The following is a 6,000-nucleotide window of genomic DNA, read 5'->3' as shown; positions in this document are numbered from 1 at the left end:
TACTTCTAAGTAGACTGTGATAAGATAGAGTTGCATATTGTAAATCCCCACAGCAATCACTAATAAAAGAATGCAAAGAAATATCATTAAAATGCCAGTAGAGGGGCTTCCCTGGTGGCGCAGTGGTTAAGAATCCGCCTGCCAATGCAGGGGACATAGGTTCGAGCCCTGGTCTGAGAAGATCCCACATGCCACGGAGCAACTAAGCCTGTGCGCCACAACTACTGAGCCTGCGCTCTAGAGCCTGCGAGCCACAGCTACTGAGCCGGTGCACCTAGAGCCCGTGCTCCACAACGAGAAGCCACCTCAATGAGAAGCCCGCGCGCCGCAACGAAGAGTAGCCCCTGCTCACGGCAAGCCCGCGCGCAGCAACAAAGACCCAACACAACCAAAAATAAAAAAATAAATAAATAAAATTTTAAAAATAAATAAATAAAATGCCAGTAGAGGAGATAAAATAAATTGCTAAAATATACTCAATTATACCAAAAGAAGACATGAAAGAAAGGACCAAGAAACAAGAGAGAAGATAAAAGAAAATAACAAGTTGAGAGCTTCCCTGGTGGCGCAGTGGTTGAGAATCTGCCTGCCAATGCAGGGGACACGGGTTCGAGCCCTGGTCTGGGAAGATTCCCACATGCCGCAGAGCAACTAGCCCCGTGAGCCACAACTACTGAGCCTGCGCGTCTGGAGTCTGTGCTCCGCAACAAGAGAGGCCGCGATAGTGAGAGGCCCGCGCACCGCGATGAAGAGTGGCCCCCGCTTGCCGCAACTAGAGAAAGCCCTCGCACAGAAACGAACACCCAACACAGCCAAAAATAAATAAATTTTAAAAATAAAATTAAAATAACAAGTTGATAAAATTAAACCCAATCATGTCTATAATTACTTTAAATGTAGGTGGGCCACTCTAATTAAAAGGCAAAGATTATCAGGCTGGAAAACAAATCAAGACCCAACTATATACTGTTTACAAAAGATGAAATTTAAATATAAAGACACAAAAGGTTTAAAGTAAAATGATGAAGTAAGATGTCATGCAGGGGCTTCCCTGGTGGTGCAGTGGTTAAGAATCTGCCTGCTGATGCAGGGGACATGGGTTCGATCCCTGGTCTGGGAAGATCCCACACACCGCGGGGCAACTAAGCCCACGTGCCACAACTACTGAGCCTGTGCTCTAGAGCCCGCGAGCCACAACTACTGAGCCCACGTGCCACAACTACTGAAGTCCGCCTGCATACAGCCTGTGCTCCACAACAAGAGAAGCCACCACAGTGAGAAGCCGGCGCACCACAATGAAGAGTAGCTCCCACTTGCTGCAGCTAGAGAAAGCCCATGCGCAGCAACGAAGACCCAACACAGCCAAAAAAAAAAAAAAAAAAAATGATGTCATGCAAACTCTAAACACATGAAAGCTGGAGTGAGTATATTAATATCACACAAAATAGCCTTCAAAATGAGGAGTATTACCAAAGATAAAGTGGGTAATTTTATGATAAACAGATTAATTAATCAAGAATACATAACAATCCTAAATATCAACACACTTAATAGCAGAACTACAAAATACACAAAACAAAAATTGACAAAATGAAATTGAAAATTAGACAAATCTGCAATTGTAGCAGGAGATTTTAACACCCCTTTTAAAATAATTGATAGAATTTATAGACCAACAAAAATCAGTAAGGATATAGAAAATTTGAACAACACTACCGGTCAACTTCGCCTAACTGACATTTATAAAATCTTGAAAGCAGCGGTTGAAAAAACACTACATTACCTCAAGGGAGGAAAAAACAATGTGAATGCTGATTTCTCACCAGAAGCCCTGAAGTCCAGAAGGAAGTGGCACACTTTTCAAGTGCTGAAAGAAAAGACTATCAACCCAAAATCAGTGAAAATAAACTTCAATAATGAAGGATAAATCTGGACATTGTCAGGTAAAGGAAAACTAAAAGGATTTGTTGCCAGCAGACTTACTGTAAAATAATAGCTAAAGAAAGTTGTCTAAACAAAGAAGAAAGAATTTTTTTAAATGAATCTAGGAACATCAGGAAGGAAAGAAAAACATGGTAAGCAAAAATATGGGTAAATACTTCTTTGAGCTTTCTAAGTTGTGTTTGGAGGTTGAAGCAAAAATTATAACACTTTTTGATGTGGTTCTAAGTGTACGTAAAATAAATGTTTAAGATAATTATATTATAAATGTGGAAGAGTAAAAGGACATGAAGGGAGATAAGTTTTATACACTTCCCTCAAACTGATAAAATGGGATGTTATGTATCTGTAACATAATATCTATATAGTTTTGCTATCAGAGTAATTCTAGCTTCATAAAATGAATTGAAAAGTGTTCTCTCATATTTTCTGGAACAGAGTGTTGAGTTCTATATTCTTGCTGATTTTCTGTCGAGTTGTTCTATCAGTTGTTGAGAGAGGGATGTTGAAGTCTCCAACTTAAACTGTGCATTTGTCTATTTCTATTTTTCAATTCTATCAGTTTTTTAAATAACAGCTTTATTGAGATATAATTCACATATCATACAATTCATCTACTTAAAGCATATAATTTAATGATATCTAGTATTTTCTCAAAGTTGTACGTACAATCATCAGCACGGTTAATTTTAGAACATTTTCATCATCTCAAAAAAAGAAACTCTGCAACTATTAACAGTCACTCCCCATTTCTCCTCAACTACTTCCTTCCCTCAGCTCTAGGCAATCATCGATCCACTTTCCACCTTTATAGATTTACCTATTAGGAACGTTTTGTATAAATAAAATAATAGAATATGTGGTCCTTTCTGATTGGCTTCCTTTACTTAGGATGTTTTCAGGGTTCATTCAAGTTGTAGCATGTACAATGCTACATGTATTTCTTTTTATTGCCAAATAGTATTACATTGTATGTATATGTCACATTTTATTTATCCATTCATCAGTTGATGGACATTGGGGTTGTTTCCACTTTTTGGCTATTGTGAATAATGCTACAATGGACATTTGTGTACAAGGAACTGCCAGGCTGTTTCCAAATCAGCAGTACCATTTTACATTCCTATTAGCAGTGTATGAGGGTTCCAATTTCTCCTCATCCTTGCTAACATTTTCATTACCTGATTTTTTATTATAGCCGCCCCAGTGGGTGTGAAGTACTACCTCATTGTGGTTTTGATTTGCATTTCCCTAATGACTAATGATGCTGCATCCAGGCTCTGTGCATCCTTTGGGAGAGATGAGGCTGGTAGGGTGTGATGTCAATGTTTCCTTCTGGTCTAGTACCTGGCTTCTTGGGCCACCATTTTCAGGTTTATTCTTGCAGAGGTAATTACTATGGTAGGTGGAAAGACAAGAGCAGACATTTGAGTTTCTTTTTTTGGCATTTTGAGGTGATCTTAAACCTTTTTTCTTTAATAATGTGGTGAATTACATTAATAGATTTTCTAATTTTAAACTCGGTATAAAACTAACTTGGTCATGATGTATCTTTTAATAGATTGCTACATTCACTCTGCTAATATTTTAAATAGGATTTTTCCATCTGTGTTCATAAGACAGATTAGTCTCCAATATTCCTTTCTCTTACAGCCCATCACTGGTTTGGATATCAAGGTTATATCAGCCCCATAAAATGAGTTTGAGAGTGTTCTTTATTTTTCCATTCTCTAAAAAGCTTGTAGAAGATTCAAATTAGATATTCCTTTGAAGTGTTTGATAGAGCTTGCTTTATTGATTTGTAAGAGTTCTTTGTATGTTATCCATATTAATTCTTTGTCTGCTAATGTAGATGGTGAATATTTTCTCTCCATCTTTTAATTTTATCTAAACATTTTTATTATAAAGACGTTTTAGGGGGTTCCCTGGTGGCGCAGTGGTTAAGAATCTGCCTGCCAATGCAGGGGACATGGGTTCGAGCCCTGGTCCGGGAAGATCCCACATGCTGCGGAGCAACTAAGCCCGTGCGCCACAATTACTGAGCCTGTGCTCTAGAGCCCATGAGTCATAACTAATGAGCCCGTGTGCCACAACTACTGAAGCCCACGCGCCTAGAGCCCATGCTCCGCAACAAGAGAAGCCACTGCAATGAGAAGCCTGCACCGCAATAAAGACTAGCCCCCACTCGCCGCAACTAGAGAAAGCCCAAGTGCAGCAACGAAGACCCAACGTGGCCAAAAATTTTTTTAAATAAAATAAAATAAAAGACATTTTAAAAGTGTTGTGAAGTCACATTTAAACATCTTTTCATGGTTTTGTCTATTGCTCAGGAAAGTTTTCCTTACTACAAAATTGACATTTTTTTCTGAATATATATCCAATTGCTTCAAAATTTATTGACTGATCTACATTTTCCTCAATGATCTTAAAGTTAACCGTTATCATAAACTAAATATATAGACCTTTATCATAGATTAAATATATGTGATAAGTGTGTGTATGTGTCTCCTGTCTTTCTCTCTTCTATCCTTGGGTTGATAAAACAATACTTGCTATATAGTATGTTTTGATCTCTGGTGGGGAAAGATGTTTCTCATTTGCTTTTAAATTTTTTATTGGCTATTTTTGTGTCATTTCTCTCCTAGAATCTCTCTTTAGAATCAGTTTGTCAAATTTCATAAAAACTGCATTCCGATTTTGATTGGGATTGCGTGGAATTTATAGACTAAGTTGACATCTTTGCAACATTGAGACTTCCTATCCAGGAATGTGGATATATGACTCTCCATTTATTCCCTGTTCCTTAACAGCTATATGAGATTGGCTGGAAACTCTGATCCATGTCTTGTGTCTAAGATTTCTCTTGATCAGCTCCTGCTTTGAGCTTAAGCTTCCACTGAATTGGTTCAGTTTATAAGCCCGAGTGTGCTAGGTTGTACTTTCCAAAGATGGCTGCACCAATATATGTCCCGTCCTCCATGCTCTTCTTCTTTTTTTTTGGGGGGGGGGGTTGTTTTGTTTTTTTGGTTGTTGTTTGTTGTTGCTGGCTTAAACAACAGAAGTTTATTTTCTCACAATTCTGGAGGCTGGTAGTTCAAGATCAATGTGCTGGCAGGGTTGGTTTCTCCTGAGACCTCTCTCCTTGTCTTACAAGTGGCTGCCTTGTCGCTGTGATTTCACATGGTCTTTCTTTTATGCATGTGCATTCCTCATGTCTCTGCTTCTTCCTACTGGTCTTGGAGGGTCTCCTGGGGAGGTGAGGGGAGCCCTCTCTTGGGACATAAAAGCTGGTGGTGAACATACCTGGGAGTACTCACCCGAAGGCTGACATCTTGTTTGGGCCCCCATGCTCTTCTTGAATTGTGACATTGACACTCATCCATCAAGAGGTGGGGGTCTCTGTTCCTTCCCCTTGAAACTGGGCAAACCTTTGTGATTGCCTGCACCAAAAGAATGTGCTGAAATTGACACTGTGTGACTTCCGAGCCTGGGTCCTGGGAGGCAATTCTGCTTTAGTCTGGTATTGTCGTGCTCTCACTGAACTGCTGTGTAAGAAGTTCAGCTACCTTGAAGCTGCCATGTGGGAGATACTTGTGGCAAGCTCACAAAGGGATCAAGGAGAGAGCTGCCCAAGAAATTCTATTTGTTCCAGCCTATTGGAGGCTTCCCAGTACAGACACCAGACACATGAGTGAAGAAGGCTCCTGCTGACTCCAACTCCAGTCACCATCTAACTGCAACCTTATAATAGACCTCAAGTCAGAACCAATCAGCAGAGCCATTCTTGAATTCCCAATCCAAGAAATGGTTGTTTTAAGCCACTCAGTTTTTAGATGGTTTGTTACGCTGCGATAAACAATGAATACACTCGTGTGCTGTCCAAATGTGAAGCTCATCCCCTTTCCACAGTCTCCACACACACAAACAACACTTACTCCTCAGAGGCTTTTGTGTGCTTAGTCTACAAAGAGAGGAAGAAATAAACAACATAAAACCAACTACTTTGTACATCCCATTTCTTAGACGTCCTTTACAAATCGTTCTGCGCACCCAGGCAGT

This window comes from Balaenoptera ricei, chromosome 1 (genome assembly GCF_028023285.1).
Source record: "Balaenoptera ricei isolate mBalRic1 chromosome 1, mBalRic1.hap2, whole genome shotgun sequence".
Lineage (NCBI taxonomy): Eukaryota > Metazoa > Chordata > Mammalia > Artiodactyla > Balaenopteridae > Balaenoptera > Balaenoptera ricei.
Note: the sequence above shows the minus strand (reverse complement) of the source record.